Source organism: Calliphora vicina, chromosome 2 (assembly GCF_958450345.1).
Source record: "Calliphora vicina chromosome 2, idCalVici1.1, whole genome shotgun sequence".
Taxonomy (NCBI): Eukaryota; Metazoa; Arthropoda; class Insecta; order Diptera; family Calliphoridae; genus Calliphora; species Calliphora vicina.
This window is the reverse complement of record NC_088781.1, coordinates 96,468,707-96,489,119: the sequence shown is the minus strand read 5'-3', so window position 1 is coordinate 96,489,119 and position 20,413 is coordinate 96,468,707.

Below are 20,413 nucleotides of genomic sequence, written 5' to 3'. Positions count from 1 at the left end.
AATTGTTTAAACGTGTGATCGAATTATTCGAACAAGTTAAAACCTCTTATTCGAATTATTCGTTTTATTCGAACAACAGAAAAATCGAATAATTCGAATACCATATTAGATTTATATTTTATTGTCATCATTTAAAACAAATTTTAAAAATATTTTTCTACTCGGAATAATATATGTATTTTGAAAAGTAATTGTATGATTAAAGGCCTAGTTAGTTTGTACGTTCCGTTCCGAATCAGCTGTTTTGTTTTTAGCATAGGGAAAGTTGTGTATGTCGTTAGTTTTTCTGTAACGTTGCCGTTCTGTTGCGGATGAATCTGTTGAAAACAGAATTTTGTCCGCAACGTTAAGTGACAGCTAAAACAGCTTATATCATATATACACAAAAATGTCAACAATATGAAAGCAGTGATGCCAACATTATTGAAAGGGAAATATTTTTTATTAACAAAAGAATAAAAAATATAATATTTTCAAAAAAACATTGAAATTTAATAAAAAAAAAATAAATTTCTTTTAATGTATGTACTATGTATGTAAAAAAATTAGTTTAAATTAAATTATTAACAAAAAATATATGTATGTATTTATAAAAATGTTAACAATAATATGTTGAAGGTCTAAATACAAAAAAACACTAAAAATAGTAACAAAATCACCAAGATGGTTTTTTGGTTATTATTTTAAAAACAGCTGATACGATCTTACGGAAAAACTAACTGCAATAAAACAGCATTCAGAACGGCACAGAACAGAAACGTTACAGAACGCAAAGACTAATGGAGCATTAAGTTTCTCATCAAAACGGGGTCTCTTCGACTCTACATGATTGTTCGCACGTACCCAGTTGGCCATGTCTTCAAGACAACGTCGACGATGCGTACACGACAATGTTAAATCCTAAACGACACGTAGGCGACAGCCCATACAAATCGTTGACGACTTTTTCGAACAAAGGGCACTCAAATCGTACACGACAATGTGAGCGACATTATCATGCACATTGTCATTGACGGTCATATGAGTGAGAATGTGGTTAAAGTTGTCATCGACGACTATATACACGACTTTTCTCTCATGTCGTCGTTGATGAGAGTTATCGACTGTATCTTCCATATTGTCATTGACGACAGTATACGCGACAATATTCCCACTTTTTCACCATATTTTTTATAGAAAGAGATATTTTCACGTTTACGTGGTAGTTCACTATAGTGAACTACCACGTAAACCAGTGATGTTCAAAAATAAAAATGAAGATGTATTGGTGAGAGAGCTACCCAGCAAACATAATGTCAAACACTTAAAATAATAACAAAATGAAGAAAGTTTAGATTTAGGATTTTTGTCAAATAAAACCAATTTATTAAATGAATGTAATTTAAATTTTAAGGAAATGAAAAAATATACATTGTAAGTCCGAAATTCACTTAAATTTTGTATTTATTTTTGACTTTGTTTTATTGTGTTCAATTGTAATTGAAACGCGTGTGTTTGCTATGCTTCGAACGAGAACAACCAACAACAATGCTTAATAAATTTCTGGAAAAAAATGACGATAGTCCGCCATATGTGTTTTCTTCGCATGCTCAGCGATGAATGAACAAAAGTATTTAAAAGAGCATAACAAATGTGTGTAAATTTTTCAAACAATTGTTGTATGGCGTGAACATTACTGACGTAAACCAATCAAATTGTATGATGTTCAAAATAACATGTGGCAACACGGTGTTACTGGTTATATTTTAATGTAATTTCGAATACTGATTATTTAAAAAGATTGGTTACACGTCAATGGTTTTTTTGTAGTGTTTAAAAAGTATTTCATATTACAAATGTTTATATAAAAGCAAGTTTTTAAAAAAATTTAATAATGAGTCGAAAAATAGAAAGCTATTTTATGTCAAGCAGCCATAATTCTACAAGACCCAGTACGAAACCTACTTCTACTGAGGCTACCAATATTTGAAAATATCTTGGATGGCGATTCCGACAAATCGAATGATTTCAATGATGATATTATAAATAATTATTCTGATCACCAGGTCAGTGAATATGAATGGATTCTTCGACGTAACAAAGCCGCAAAAGATGTCGCCAAAATAGTTTTGAACGAACGCAGAGGAAGTGGTTCAATAGTCTGGAACTATTTTGGAACACTGACTCTGCGCGGCAAATCAAAATTCGAAAAGTTTAAGTTTTGCAAGCTTTGGAATATACAACATTGAAGGGGTAAGTAAATTTAGAACACATTGCCTTAAATATCAATCAAAAAATACCTTTGGTGTGTAGTTACATATATATATATATGAAAATATTCCCAGAATTACCCAGAATCGTTACTATTTTATATATATAGATAAGTATATGCATTGAATACATGTTACTATATATATTTATAATTATTTCGATTTTCTGCAGATTTAGCGTAAAAACATCCACATCTAACCACATAACTCATTTAAGGAGCGTACACGAATTGAGTTAAAAATTCCATGTTGAGCATAATGAAGATAAATTAAGCTCTTTCCGGATCATCTTCAAATACCTTCAAAAAAAGGAAGCTGAAAAGTTTGAGAATGGCAGAAGAATTGCTGAAATGTGCTGCACCGAACTGCACCGACATAGTTGAAAGAAAAGGATTTTTGAAACATGTTTCACATATTAAACCTGGATTGGAATTTCCAAAAAGTCGGACGATTGCCACAACTGCTTTACAGTATGTGTATGACTTATATTTAAAAATTGTTAAAGATGTTTTAAGTAGTGCACCTAAAAATATTGCCTTAGCCCTGGACTTACGGACTGACAATTACAAAAAAAATTCATATGTTAATATAAAATTCACTACTGTAAGCAATTTGAGATGATTTCTACGTCATTAACAACAGAGTGCTTTTCACATTCCCATACTGGTTCACGCATTGTCGATACCGTACTAAGTACCCTAACGAATTTTAAATTAAACGACATAACCATCCATGCTGTAAGCGATGGCGGCACTAATATAATAGCTGGACTAAGAATTGCCAATGTATAAAGATACGAGTGCATGGCTCACTCTTTACATCGCTTTTTAGTTCACGATATTCTAGATAACTCACAATTTCAATCTGTGAAGGATGTCGTTAGGAAACTAAAAGACGTATACAAAAAGTTATCTTATGCGACAGAGGAATTAGCGACAATTCAAAAGGCGTATCAAGATGATGCTGTAATTGCAGCTCTTTTGCAAACAAATGAAATTGCTGAGACTTTGCAATTAGACGAGGAATTTGAAATTTTCATTAACGAAATAAATTCACAAGATCCAACAATTATAAAAAACTCCAATGATACCCGTTGGAACACATTACTTGTAATGTTCAGAAGCTTTGAAAAAAATAAAATTATGTCTGAATTTGGTATAACAATTTCATTATAACAAAAAAAAACAATTTCAACAAACGATTCCGTATCAAAAAATCCATGTTTTGCAGCATTTATGGATCCGTGCCAATGTAATTGGCCAATTTTGTGTAATTGGCTAAAAAAATCTAAATATGAGATGGATCTTAATGAACTTTTAAGTTATGAATATGGCGAAGGACAATATATAACGAAAGAGGAACTTATTTATAAAGAAGTCATTAAAATATTAGGCCCTACTAGTTCCCATATCAAATATTTCCTAACAACCTGAACCATCAAAAAAAAAACTGTGAGTACATTTCATTCATTATCTTAACATTTATAATTCCAGAAACTATCAGCAATTAGGAAAGAAATGATCGACTTTGTAACATCTACTAGTTTGCAAGGACCAAGGGATTCAGATATCTCAATGGAAATAAAAATGTATTTTGATGCACCACATGAGGACATTGAATGTTTGGAATGGTGAAAAAATAATAGGTAAGTCTCGTAGAACTATTATTTAACTCTCTGTGGCTGGAGCTAGCTTACTTCCAATCGAAGCCGCCTTAATCCATTCACAGTTAAAAGGCAATTATTCGTCCACGACAACAATAATGTGGTTGAGCCCATTCTAAAAATGAATTAATGAATTTTATCTTTTAAAATACCTAATTTTATGTTAATGCGTTAAGAAAATCTTACTGATCTCATATTTTTCTAATTAACAGCATTTTTGGAACAGACCCTATAATTCTGCAAGGGCATGTTGAATAGGTCATTTTTGTAGAATAAACTTATGGTCCAGCTGGTCTGAATTATTTTTTACAGTGGGTCGAAGTTTTAATTTTTTGATCGAAGGGAGCATTATACTAACTGAAAAAAAATGTAAGTTAATATCCGAGAGAATTCTTATGGTCAGAGTTATATTATGGAATTTTATGGGGATAATTTTTGTTGAAGATCTTAACCTTCTAGCTCCTCTCTTTAGGGGTCAATTTGACCCTTTTTTTGGGAAAATTAAAAAAAATCTGTAACGTAAAAAATACGGCCATTTTTACATGTTCCAAATTTGGATGCGTGTAACTTTTTATAGGGACGACATAACTGTTAGCAAGCTATTTTAATAGTACATGCAAATCCCGGTATAACGAACGATATGTTGTCAGGCCCATTCGTTAAATTGAAAAATTCGTTATATCGAGAATTTTTTTTTTTAATATTTTGGACAACTTTTTCTATTTTGGATTTTAACTAAACCTATGTCGTTTTGATCCCTAGGTTGGATGAGCGGTGTGACAATAGGAGGCAAGAATATCGTTCAAATTTGTATATCTTTAGTAGTTTTTACTAATTGTTCTTCTGGAGGATGGCTTGGTGTATTTTCCACGATTAATAAAGCCTTCATTGTAAGGGATTTCGATTCTGAAAATGATTCAACCTGTAGAAAATTAAAGAAAGTAACCATTGAAAACGGTACTGTAACGACTTATTTTCTTATTTTTACATTCATTACTACTTTTGTTTTTTATACTTTCTGTTCGTTATATTGAGCTATATAAAGTTGTCAATGTTAAAAATTTGGTGGTTTGTTTGATTTTTTTTTTGTTTTTTTCTCATCATTCGTTATATCGAGCATACAATTTTTGAAACGTTCGTTATATAAGGTGGTCAATGTTACGAATTTGACCGTGCGTTAAATCGGATTTTCGTTAAAGTGAGATTCGTTATACCGAGATTTGCCTGGATTTGATTTTAGACCTATGGTTTCTTGAGGAAACTTTCTTAGAATTTTCCGTAGATTTCGTTTCTGCTATACGTTTTTTAGTTTTTGATCGTCCATACAATTCGACCCAGCCTAATGTACATACTGGTAAAAATAGTACCTTATCTTTTAGCAATCGAAATATTTTTATCTGAGATAAAATCTATTTCATTTGAAGAGGATTTAAATTGAGTTTTGTTAGACAACTTACAAAAAAAAGGTGAAGAATTGATTTTCTAGAGCCCCACTCAAGGAAACCAAAAATACCGTTTTCCTTTATTAACTATATTGTAGCTTAACAACTTTTCTGAACATCACTTTGTGATATTTGGGCATGTAGAATGTCAAAATGCATGAAAAAGGCACACAAAAATTACAATTTCCCCTATTTATTTATGAAAAATGGGATTTGGAAAATCCCGGGATTTAAAATTAAAAAATCCCGGGCTTCGGGATTTAAGAAATCCCAAAAACCCCGGGATTTTCGGGAACGGGATTCCCCGTTTGGCATCTCTATTTACATGTCATATTTGATTTTGTTTTTCTTAAATTGGCTCAAATGGTAAACCCACACCGCTCATGCGATTGGTGAAAAACTCGAAAAAGGCCAGATGGCTAGTGAAAGGAGTACTAGAACTAATCGGTCACATTCAGGTATCAAATTAGATCACATAGTCTGGAACCCGATGTCTCACATAGATCATTCAGTAGATGCATGTTCTGAAATCTTTGTCTCAGTAAGAATGTCTCCTCCAGCCCACAGGGGGGCAGAATCGAAATTTTTTGGAAATAAATCTGGCATTTCTAAACGGCTGGTCTAATCGGGATAAAATTTGAATTGGGCGTAGCCAAGGAGTATTCGAGTGTAAGTTATTAAAATGAACCCTACAAATGCTCCAGGGGCGGCGCTATGGGGGCTCAAAGTAGGGTACCTTCGACATGTACAATTTTTAAACACGTGCCATTTTTTGTTTCCCATCCGATTTCAAAGAATTTTATATTTATCTCTTATAATTTCCTAGTATAGGCATTTGAAAATTGAAATTTTAAAATTTTGCCATACCTTGGACCGCACTTTTGGACCGAATGGACTCGAATTTTTTTTTTGTTAGTTAGACAACTAAATTACCAACAACATACAAAAGATTTCAGAGCAATATAAATTACGAATCCACAAATAGCCGATTTTCAATTTAAAAATTCAAAAAATAGTATATTTTTGCTGTTTTTTGGACAAAAAGGTGACTTAACACTTTTTTTATTAAAAAACCACTTTCTTTAAGAACATATAACAATTTTATATTTTTCTATAAAGTTTCTTTACGGAGAACATTTTGATATGTACTGACCAGGAATCGAAAATGAAAATAAACCAACAGAATCATCTGTTGTGATGTCGGTGTTACCAGATGTTGGCGGCGCTGGTATGATGGCGTATGCCAGGCTGAGGCTCGCCGGATGGGGTGGTTCTTGCCAACACTGGTACCATTATTCTGGCGTACAAAAAAATACATACCAGCATTTATGGAGGAATATAAACAAATTGAAGGAACCCGAAGTGAGTGATGAACGCAAAACAACACAGAAACACAAACTCAATATAACGATTTCTGTCAAAACTAATCATCATGTCGGCTGATGGACCGCCGAAATATTGTTCCCACCCACAGGACCATACTGTCCTTTCCATGGCAACTTAATTGGTTCAGTAGTTGCCCCTAACTAACCCTACACACACACCACTAGTTTATTTTACCCCAATCACTTACCTTTCATTATTTATTTTTCCATTTCAAATAATTTCAAAAACCTTCATTTCTTTTCATTAACGTTATAAAAATTCATTTTATTTAAAATTTAATTTAGAGTTGTATTATAACCTTATTCTGGTAAGTTTAAAACAAACAAAATAAAAAATCATTAATAAAACATTATAAATTATTTTGCATACAAGTTTTTTTTTTCTTTTTAACAGCACACACACACACAGGTGATTTTTATCGTTTTTCCTTTATCATTCCTTCAGGAATTAACTATCTAGGTAATTTCAAAAGTTAAATCTAACTCGAAACGTTTGTTTTAACAAAAAGGGAAATTTATATACATATATTATAATAAATAATATGTATGTATACATACAGTGAGTGTCACTCAAAATCGTACAACATATTTTTTTTTTAAATATTATGAAATTATACAGGCAATAATAGGTGATTATATAAAAAATTAAAAGTCATTTTATTAATTGGAACAAAAAATATGTATTTCAACAAAAAAGTTAACAAAACCTCATTTCGTTAAAAAAAATATTGATGAAAATTAAAGAACATCAGAAAATTCATATTTCACTTAAATTCGTAAAATTATATTAAATTATAATTAAAACTTTAAAAATTAAAAAAAATGTTAATATTAAATAATCCTAATACTTTGTAGGGTATCATTTGCTATTTTTTAGTGCCTTTACGATTTTAAATGAAGCGTTGATATTCTGGGCACTGACAGTCTTACCCAATTTTTTTATTTGTGGATAAGGGCAATTAAAATAATACCCAATTTTCTGATAGGTAATAGCGCACACAATATAATAATAGCATTTTAAAATATTTCCAAAACATCATCTTTCTAAAACTAATGAATAAAATTTGACTACGATGGTGTACGATTTTAAGTGACATTCACTGTATGTATATTTTTTTTCTTAAGATACCTGGTGCTATTGTCTTGCTGTTGAAGCTTATGCTGAATGTGGTGGACGATATAGATGAAGAGGATGGCAAACGGATGATGGTGATGAGGATGACTACAAGCGGATGATGATGGCGGATGGAGTAGAGATGACCATGTAGGATGACCAGACTAGAAGGAGAAGCAATGGTGATGGCGGTCTGGTGGATACAGTTAATGTATCGGGTAAAGTTGGTGGATGGAGGATATGTGGATTTGACGGAAGTGGCTGGCGAAAATGGCAGTTTTTTTACTTTTATAAAGTTTAATGTTTCTTTTTCAGGTTTTTTTTTATTTTTATCTTTAATTTTATATTTTAGCTTTTGTTTTTTTTTATTTTAGCTTGATTTTTAATGTAGTTTTTTATTTATTTATTTTTTTATTTATTTATTTATTTTAGGTTTTCCTTCCGGATTATTTAGTCTTACATTTGAATTTTGTTTAGATTTAGTTTTATATTCAGGTTTTATTTATTTAGCTTTTATTTCAGTTTTTTGTTTTATTTTAATTTAGTTTTAGGTTCTTTTCTTTATTTTTAAGTTCTTTTCTTTAATTTTTAAGTTCTTTTCTTTAATTTTAATTTCTTTATTTTTAAGTTCTTTTCTTTATTTTTTTAGTTCTTTTAATTTCTTTTCTTTAATTTTAGGTTCTTTTCTTTATTTTTAAGTTATTTTCTTTAATTTTTAAGTTATTTTCTTTAATTTTAATTTCTTTTCTTTATTTTTTTAAGTTCTTTTCTTTAATTTTTAAGTTCTTTAATTTTATTTAGATAGTTCTATACTTTATTTTAGCTTTATTTTTATATTAAGTTTTAGTTCTATTTTCAATTCAGTTTTTAAATTTATTTATGTTTGTATTACCACTTTTATTTAGTTTTTTGATTTATTATTTAGTTTTATTTTTAAATTTCATTTCATTTTATTTTTATTTTATTATTTAAATTTTATTTAGTTTTAGATCTTTTATTTAAATTTTATTTAATTTTTTTAGATTTTCTTTTTGTCTTTAAATAAAATTTTCTATTTCCTTTTTTTTTTTAAATAAAAGTTTTCACAAAAACTTTCACAATTTGTTTGATTTTTTTTACGATGCACCACTTAAACCACTTACCCATCCAATTCACATTCCACAGCAAAAGAGATAGATCCACCGGTCAAACCTCCGCTCATCACCTCGGTGTCATTTTATTTGTTCCAGGCAAAATAGATTGTCAGCAATCTACAGGGTGCACACGACAGGTATAAAAAAATGTCCTATTTTTCGAACATGCCTACGCCCCACAGTGGGCGTATCTTTTAAACTATTGATCTGAGGAGTAAGAAATGTATGAAGCGATTGTAGCTAATACAGTGATCTTTAAATATATTGTATTTGTAGACACCCTGTTTTATTATAGGGTGCACCAAAAGGAAGGTTTTAGTGGATATTACAATTTTTCTTGATATTAAATTTCAACAAAATAAATCAGAATTTTTTGTTAAATAAAAGTCACCAAAAAATCTTTTTATATGTTAATTAAATCATAGCAATAGATTTTTGCAATAAAAATTATTTAAAAAATTTATTTTCATTGAAACATTTTTAAAAAAACCTCTTGTTTATGATGGGGTTTCTCGCGTTTTGTTATCTGTAAGAAACAAACAGAATTATTAGACAGTAAAAGACCATAAAATGGTGGAAAATGGAATGTAGGATTTCATTTTAGACCTATGGTTTCTTGAGGAAACTTTCTTAGAATTTTCCGTAGATTGCGTTTCTGCTATACGATTTTTTACTTTTTTATCGTCCATACAATTCTACCCGGACTACTATTTTTTATTATTTATGTAAATATCTCAATTTTAAACACTGTTTTGGTACTAGTTATTTGAAGCCTGGAACTATTGTGATGAAATTAAGGACCAGTATCCCAACAATATGATTATATAGGAAATTAAATGTATTATACAAGAAATTAAACGTATTTACAAATGTAAATAGTGCCAGGGTTCTTACAAAAATATTGGTGCCAGAGCCAGAGGGTTAAACAATTGCTTCAAATTATACTTTGTGGCAGCCAATTTTTTGTCCAGACTTACTTTATTAGGTCTAGTTTTAAATTCAAAAATTAGTTTGGCGGCAATTTTCTAATCCCTGTTCACATTAAGAAAAATATACTTTTAAATATTTAATTGCAAAAGGTATTACTAAAATCATTTTCACTACAACAAATCATGTCCTCGTAATCTTTAGGACTTGTTTTATTCAAAAATAAAGTGTAGGTTCAATAGCGCAATAAAACTTTTGATAATAAATTGGGTGAAATATGAAACCAGAATCCCTCATGAACGTACTACTTATTCATTGCATACATTTACGGCCCTGTATTTTCATAATTAACATATCAATCGAAAAATGTTGAATGCACTTTTTATAAATTTAAAAAAAAAATAAATATTTTTTATAAGCTAGATTGGCGATATCATTTCGAACTGATCATTTCTCCCACAGTGCGCCCTTTGGAAATTGACCTATTTTTTTATCAAAATTTCAACTTTGGGCCACATGTTCTAAAATCCCAAAGCTGGGATCAGAAAACGGAAAGCAGATTTGGAAACCCTGATGTGTTCCCTATTTATCCCTAAAGTATTTTCCCAGCCCCGAAGGAAATGTGGACCCTATATGCAAAATTGTTAAAAATAGCATTTTTGGGATTTTCGCTCCAATTTTTAGGAATTGCGGGATTCCCTTTGACCTTTTGACAAGTTTTTTTACACCTTGTTATTTAGAATGAGAAACTTAAAAAACGCTGAAAATTTCATTGAGTTTCGTTAATAAATAAAGATTTTTTTACATATTCATTGAGTTTCTAAAACTAAAATTTATATCAAAATTTTAATAGGATTGCAAATATTAGGAACAATTTCATCCACATTTATTCCGAGCTATACTTTTTTGTTTAGATAAGTTAATTTTTGGTCTTACAAACAAAATTTCAAGTCAATATCTCAATTAGATTCAAAAATATGCCGTTCTTCAAAAATATTGCACTTTTTCATTCTAAAGAATTTGTATAAATTTTCTTAATGTGACTGAGTCAGACCAATGATTTGTGTTGAATAAAATATTAAAAAAATTTATAAAAAAAATTATTATAAAAAAGTTTAGAAATGCCAGATTTATTTTCAAAAAATTTCGATTCTGCCCCACTGTGCAGTCTTGGTTTTTAAGTCAAATTAATATTGAAAAGTGTTTAATTGTTCTATAACCGCACTAAAGTCTTGTGACAAATAACGGATAACTATAATAATGTCAGCATAACAAGATGATTAATGAGTTTGATTAAGAAATTACTTTCTTTATTGCAAGTATCCTTATGCGTTTTACTGAAGGAGATTTAGCAATTGTAAACACTACCAGTATAACAAAACTTGCGGTATTAGTGTATACTTTTATCCTTGTTCAATTTTTCTTTGATATTTTTGTAGGTGTTTTATTTGTCTTCATTATTTGGAAATAGTTTTTATTGTTAATGCACCTTCATTTTATATATTTTTTACGATTCGACGTCTCCTCTTGTGTTTTTTCGCAATAGATTTTTGCAATAAAAATTATTTAAAAAATTTATTTTCATTGAAACATTTTTAAAAAAACCTCTTGTTTATGATGGGGTTTCTCGCGTTTTGTTATCTGTAAGAAACAAACAGAATTATTAGACAGTAAAAGACCATAAAATGGTGGAAAATGGAATGTAGGATTTCATTTTAGACCTATGGTTTCTTGAGGAAACTTTCTTAGAATTTTCCGTAGATTGCGTTTCTGCTATACGATTTTTTACTTTTTTATCGTCCATACAATTCTACCCGGACTACTATTTTTTATTATTTATGTAAATATCTCAATTTTAAACACTGTTTTGGTACTAGTTATTTGAAGCCTGGAACTATTGTGATGAAATTAAGGACCAGTATCCCAACAATATGATTATATAGGAAATTAAATGTATTATACAAGAAATTAAACGTATTTACAAATGTAAATAGTGCCAGGGTTCTTACAAAAATATTGGTGCCAGAGCCAGAGGGTTAAACAATTGCTTCAAATTATACTTTGTGGCAGCCAATTTTTTGTCCAGACTTACTTTATTAGGTCTAGTTTTAAATTCAAAAATTAGTTTGGCGGCAATTTTCTAATCCCTGTTCACATTAAGAAAAATATACTTTTAAATATTTAATTGCAAAAGGTATTACTAAAATCATTTTCACTACAACAAATCATGTCCTCGTAATCTTTAGGACTTGTTTTATTCAAAAATAAAGTGTAGGTTCAATAGCGCAATAAAACTTTTGATAATAAATTGGGTGAAATATGAAACCAGAATCCCTCATGAACGTACTACTTATTCATTGCATACATTTACGGCCCTGTATTTTCATAATTAACATATCAATCGAAAAATGTTGAATGCACTTTTTATAAATTTAAAAAAAAAATAAATATTTTTTATAAGCTAGATTGGCGATATCATTTCGAACTGATCATTTCTCCCACAGTGCGCCCTTTGGAAATTGACCTATTTTTTTATCAAAATTTCAACTTTGGGCCACATGTTCTAAAATCCCAAAGCTGGGATCAGAAAACGGAAAGCAGATTTGGAAACCCTGATGTGTTCCCTATTTATCCCTAAAGTATTTTCCCAGCCCCGAAGGAAATGTGGACCCTATATGCAAAATTGTTAAAAATAGCATTTTTGGGATTTTCGCTCCAATTTTTAGGAATTGCGGGATTCCCTTTGACCTTTTGACAAGTTTTTTTACACCTTGTTATTTAGAATGAGAAACTTAAAAAACGCTGAAAATTTCATTGAGTTTCGTTAATAAATAAAGATTTTTTTACATATTCATTGAGTTTCTAAAACTAAAATTTATATCAAAATTTTAATAGGATTGCAAATATTAGGAACAATTTCATCCACATTTATTCCGAGCTATACTTTTTTGTTTAGATAAGTTAATTTTTGGTCTTACAAACAAAATTTCAAGTCAATATCTCAATTAGATTCAAAAATATGCCGTTCTTCAAAAATATTGCACTTTTTCATTCTAAAGAATTTGTATAAATTTTCTTAATGTGACTGAGTCAGACCAATGATTTGTGTTGAATAAAATATTAAAAAAATTTATAAAAAAAATTATTATAAAAAAGTTTAGAAATGCCAGATTTATTTTCAAAAAATTTCGATTCTGCCCCACTGTGCAGTCTTGGTTTTTAAGTCAAATTAATATTGAAAAGTGTTTAATTGTTCTATAACCGCACTAAAGTCTTGTGACAAATAACGGATAACTATAATAATGTCAGCATAACAAGATGATTAATGAGTTTGATTAAGAAATTACTTTCTTTATTGCAAGTATCCTTATGCGTTTTACTGAAGGAGATTTAGCAATTGTAAACACTACCAGTATAACAAAACTTGCGGTATTAGTGTATACTTTTATCCTTGTTCAATTTTTCTTTGATATTTTTGTAGGTGTTTTATTTGTCTTCATTATTTGGAAATAGTTTTTATTGTTAATGCACCTTCATTTTATATATTTTTTACGATTCGACGTCTCCTCTTGTGTTTTTTCGGAATTTTTATGTTTTGTTTGGTATTATTTTTTATTTTTAATAATTCAAATACAGAATGGCTCTATTGTAATTTGTATTTTTTTCACCGACAAATATTTCCTGTTCGGTGTCTTTCTTCATTCTCCTTCTTTTTTACACAGTTATTGTGAGTAGTAGGTGTTTTTTTATTGTATATATACGCATAAGGGTGGCTCTTATTTAGCACGGTTTTACGAAGAGAAAAAAAAAATGAAAATTCATCCGTATGTCAAAAATTCTGATGAAATTCATTTAGCTTTTGCATTTTGCTACTACACCGTATGCAGTAATAGGCGGCATGAAATAACCCCCCACGAAATAATCCCCCAAAAATAAAATGAAATAACCCCCCAAAAATTAGTACAGAGAGCAACAACAACGATTTTTCATTTTTTGGGGTATTATTAAATTTTTTTAATTGGGGCGTTATTTCATATGAAATAATACCCCAAAAAATCATTATGAAATAAGTTCCCAATATAAATTTTGGGGGATAATTTCATTTTTTAATTTATAAAGAAAACGTAAATTAATCTGTAAATTATGTTCCGATATATCAACAACTTGTATTTACCATTCACAAAAAAAATGTGATGTCAGTGTTAAGAAAGTTATAAAGAATAAAAATTATTTTTGAAACTGGGTTCAGGATGACTTTTTTGGTTCAGAATGTCAAAAAGTCGATATACAATAGTACAAGTAAATAAGAGTACAGGAATAAAACTTGCAAGGCAAGAGTAAGTGTGCTAACAGCTGGTAACTGCTTACTTGCTAAGAATTATGTTGAGCACAACCACAAGAACGGAAAAGAATTGTATAAGGAGTTAAGGCTCTGAATATAATTAAGGACTAATGCGAAGATCTTTGCAGGAATATTATGAGGCGATACCTCTGCAATGAGCTTAATAAAATCTTCTTTCCGTAATATTTGTGAAACTTAAGGTGTATGTTAGTAAGTTAAAAAATATTGTTCTATTTTTCTCTAAATTTCTAATGGTGTTTGAAAATACTTTCCGAGAAAGCAATTAAAAAGATAAAATATTAAAAAGATTTTAATATTAAAAAAAGCTCTACTTTTTCATAGGAAATTTGTATATTTAGTCTGCTTTGACTTTTTTTAAAAAGATCTATAAGGCTTAATTTCAAATCAGTTTAGTTGAAATATTGTTTTGTAAATTACTGTAATGTTTTGTAACCAAGCGCCTCAGGCGACAAATTGTGTAAAAAATAAAAAATCGCGCGATTTTTTATATTTTATTATATCTTATAAAATATATTTACAATTCAATATTTTAACAAATCTCATTAAACCCAAATATATTTCGTATTCAAATACAGTTTTTATTTCATCCAAAACTCTTAAAAGGGATTTCAACACAAAATGAGAAAGCTACAAGCATTGTTTTTATTCCGTGCAATAATGGGGTGTTATTTCATTTTAGTTTGGGGCATTATTTCATTTTGTTGGGGTCTTATTTCATTTTCAAAATTGGGGTTTTATTGCATATGAAATAAGGCCCCAAATTTTGGGGGGTTATTTCATTTTATTATTGGGGTGTTATTTCGTGGGGGGTTATTTCATGCCGCCGAAGTAATACTATGTTCACATTTGCAGAATTAATCATCTCAAACGCGATTAAGCTCTAATCACATCGAAATCGAGATGATTATCCATACATTTAAATGATTTGTTAATCACTTCAAATTGACATGATTAAATCTTAATCATTTCATTAATCACGTAAAATTATTTGTCAACTTAATCACTTTTCTGTCAGCTTAAACATCTCAAGTGTAATGTGAACGGCTTTGTCAACATTTTGCTTAAACTCGTTTAAAACTCCAAGTGTGAACATAGCATAAGATGATAACAGCTGTTAGTGTTTTTTGTTGCTTTGTTTAAATACAAATGCAACCCTGATCTAATACGACCTGCTTGTTTTCTGAAAATTTCCAAATAATAGAGAAACGATTTTTAATTTCTCATTACATATTACTTTTAGACCAGTGATGTTCATGCCAGTGATGCCGTTTGGTTACATTATATAAAGTACAATATGAAAAAGTAGTACACATTTTTAGTACTTTCAATGCATGTCATGTCTGGATGATGTTTCTGTTAAACAATAGTGTGACTTTTTTGTAATTTATTACCACCTATGTAGGTCTAGGTATCATTTTGAGACAGACTCCGGAAATGCGGAAGATTCTAATAATGCACTCAAATGCTGGATAATATCCAAATTTGTGCATTTGGAAGATTTTGTCATGGCTGGATCACATAACTCTGTTTTAAGACACTTAAAGAAGTCTTGGGAAAATATCGTATGTAATTAATGTAGCTGTCATTTCGTAGCCTTAAATTAAGATAGAAGATAGAAAAATTCAATTGAGAAATATCGCGATATATTTTTGTTGGATTGGAGGTTATATAAATTTAAAAATATCAAAATTTTGCATTATACGGCCGAAATTATCTTCAATTTTGTTATTATTTTTGACTTTGTTCAATTGCAATTGAATCCCATGTGTTTGCTATGCTTCGCCCAAAAACAACCAACAACAATGCTTAATAAATGTCTGATAAAAATGACGATAGACCGCCGCACTGTGGCTCATATCTCAATTTCATCGGCCAAAACTCCAACTCCGATTTTTAATGCCATTCATTTCACAGGTACTATAATTTAGTCAAATTTGAAAAATTACTACCAGGAGAAAGGCCAAAGTGTCCTCTTTAAGCCCATATATACATACTTGTTGACCTGTTTGTGGAACACTTTTTTCATTTGATTGAAATTACAGCCAAATTTTTTTTCTATTTTCATTTTACCTGTTCATATGACTGGCGCAAAGTACAAGTCACAATTTTGAAGATATTCCGATAAAATTTGGTACATATATTTCTTTTGGTCCGAGGACAAAGCCTGTTGAAAGTGACTGAAATCGGTCCATTATTTCACCTAGCACCCATACAAATGTTCTCCCGAAATTATACTTTATCGATCGTAAATGGTTAATTTATATATGTATCTACACAAATTTTGCTCTAAATAAGTTTTATATAAACTGTATTAATGTCACCTAATTTTATGATGATCGGTACATATAATGCCCGCTTCCAAAAATCACTTTAACGAGCATAAATCTCTTAAAAATATATTCCATATAGACATAAATCACACGAAGTAATCTCATAGCGATCAGTGCACAATTAGTCATAGCTCCCATATAATGCCCTCTTCCGAAAATCATTCACGAAAATAAATTATAGTGTAGAGTATTATATGGTCGAGCTTGACCGAACATACTTCCTTACTTGTTTTTATCTCCTTAAAAAAATCCGCTTTTTCGTACTAAATGCTATAAAAAATTAAGAGTTCAACTTTAACCTTAAATTGCTCAACTACTGCTGAACCGATTTTAATGAAATTAAAACTGGAGAAAAATTCAAGAAGTTATCTGTCCATAAAAAAAAATTTAAATATCTCTATCGGTGTAAAAGTTAGAGTTTTGGCCGATGAAAAACGATAATGAGCCACTGTGCGCCACATGTGTTTTCATCGCTTGTTCAACGATGAATGAACAAAAGTTTTTAAAAGATCATAACAGCCGCCGAGTCGTGAAATATTAGAACATTATGAAAATATGACATGATACGAGAACGTTTAAGACAGCTTTTTCTATTTATGCCTGTAAAAGGGCCATTGGGAAAACCTGTGGAATTAACTCGAAATGGCTATTTGACATGATGGTAAAGCCGGTACAACAATTTTATATTTTTTAATTAAATTTTGGAAAAATTTATTATTTGAATTTACAAATTTTGTGATAGGTCCCAATTCGGACAATATTTTATCTGATTCTGTATTACTGGATTAAAAAATTAATACTTTCTGTGTGCTTTCACTCTGATTTGAAAAATTTGTTGGTAATTAAACTAAAACAATAAACATCAAATGAAATGTGCAATCTCCGCAACGTTATCCGATTTTAAAATTTTCAGATGAAGGAGCATCGAAAAACACAAAAGTGCCAAAAGGGACTACACTAATGTGTACACTTCTTAAACTGTTTTATTGTAAAATTGTGTTTTTTGCGATTGTGTTACTTTTTATCCACAATTAATTGTTTTCTACAGGAATAAGAAAATGATTAATGTGACCAATGTTGCATTTTCAATATATCGTGGAATAAAAATAGTTTTTTAATTTTTTTATTCCACAATCTGAATATCGGTCATTTAGACACAAAACCGTGTTCGAATATCGCTATTGGTTAACAAAACGAGCTTTGTGTAAGTCATATTTTATTGCTTCTTAAACAAAATCTTATTATATTATAGTTTATGGTATTCATTTTGTATCAAATAACAATATTTAATTCACGTAATATTTTTCAATCTGTCTTAAATAAATGCGCTTCAAAATTAGTATATCTGTCCTTGTAAATTTTTAAATAAAACGGAGGCAGTGACAACAAGCGGTCAGTTTATCGTAAGCAGTGATTGAGTGAATATCAAAAAGTAATAGCAGTGCACAGAACCAAAAGTGGTAGGTAAATAACGCAAAATGGGGTGTGGAATTGAAGAAAAGACTAACAAAAATGTTCGTCTATTTAACACACATTTTTTAGTAAAATTGCAAATTTTATTAAAATAGTCAAATTGAAGAAACATCGTCAATTTGAATAAATGCGTTTGTTATTTTTCATTGTGTTAATTTGAATAAAATTTTGTTAAATTAAATAAAAAACATAGTTAAATTAAAAATGAAGATTAATTCTTCATTTTAATTATTGCCTTTTATTCAATTCTACGAATATTCGTTAATTTTTGAAAGGGTGTTAATACCCCAGTTGGAATTTTTTAAAAGCGTCTTTATATTGTTAACCAATAGAGATATATAACATAATGTTATATAAATAAGATAAAATTGCATTAATTTTAAATAATGATATAAAAAAAACCAAACAAAAACTATTTCATTGCAACAAATGAACATTGTTTATTATATAAAAAATATATAAACATAAATTAAATGTTTTAACGGTAATATATAATTACGTGTTCATAAAATATCGACAATTGTTATACATATTAGTAGTTACTATATGGACCTATAGTTAAATCATAGTTTTCTTACGAAATATTACAATTTTCATAAAAACAACATTTCTTACTTTATGCGATAAATATATAAATGTCGAAAAAAAATTAAAAAGGAAACATTCAAAATGTTAATGATGTGGACAGTATTAATATATACAGTATTAATATTAAATACATATAATGGACCAAAATTTCAAAATACTTTCTATCATACAAAGTATAGAAGAATGTAAAACTCTCTCTTATATAATAAAAACAAATAATACAATTTAGGAGAAAACTTACATTTAAACATTTCAATATACTAATTTAAGTTTGAAATTAAGGAATTTATTTGGGGACTGTCATAATCACAATTAGTTTAAATTTTATAAAAATATTTCTGAATGAAGAACCAAACTAGTATCGATTCATTAGAATATTCTAAATTAAATATAAAAAAATATCTTGAAACATGTGTCTATAGCTTTTACCACGAAATGCATTCGATATTGTATTCCTTCCTGAAATTAATATTGATGGTTTGAATTTCTCAGACCGCAACTGTGCTTCCATCAAATATGAAACTCTTTTGTGAGTATCTTATGGAGAACCTTGTACATATCTTTTTTCTATTTTTCATATTGAACAAAATATACCAAGGAATCGACCATCTGAAGAGATTCAAAATTATTAATACTAATAATGTATTGAATGATCAATATAATAAAACCTACTTTGAGTTATATTTTCCATTTCATGAATATTTTGAAGTAGGAGCTTGTTTGCTTGGAGATTAACAACTCCCTTTTAAACAGCTGGAGAAGACTTATTGCATTTACATCTACACATTCACCTGCAAAATACAAATTAAAAATTGATTAACAAAATGTTCATTTATAAAGTCCATTGTATATATTACCAGAAAATACAAGGAAAATACTTCCAAAACTTCATTCGTTTAGTAGTTTTTAAACTTCTTCTTTGGCATTTGGTGTCATCCAAGAGTTTGATCATGAATTAATATTTGTGTTGTCACTGGGTATTGTAGCTAATGTTGCCAAATTGGTCTCACTGCGTTTCGGGATATTATTGAGAATTTTATAATAGTAATCAACAGTTCTTTCGTGATTATTCAATTGGATATGTGATACTTTTTCGCATGTGTTATAGATGAGAAATTTTCCGTCCATGCTTTTTTACATTTAAAACACTTCATAACCATATATTATTTATAAACTATGTTCTTGACTTTATATTAATAAAAACAAACATAATCACCACAAAAATTGTGATCACTGAATCTTATAAATCAACATTAAAAGATGTAATGATAATTCATATCATTATAACTAATATTTATAATTATTTTAATTTGAAACACTCACTTTAACTACGAAATGACAACTAATAAGCATCGTTTGCTTGTCCACTGCATGTTGTTAAATATTGAAGAAATTTCTTCAATTCTACATGCCTTTATTCAATATGAAGAAATTTATTTAAATTGCTGAATTTTATTCAATTTAACAAAAATGATTTATGTAATTTTAACAAAATTTCTTCATTTCTACGTGCCTTTAGTCAATTTGAGTAAATTTATGTATGTTAATTTGAATAAATGCATGAGTTATTTTAAATAAATATTTTTGCGATGAGTTACCACCCTTTTAAATAAATTTTTGTTGATTTGACAGAATTTGTGTGTTATTTTTAAGAAAATTTTATTCAAATTAACAAATGTGACTAAAATAATCTTTTCACTAAAAGATTTTGTTGATTTGAATAAAAAATAGTTTATTTAAAGAATG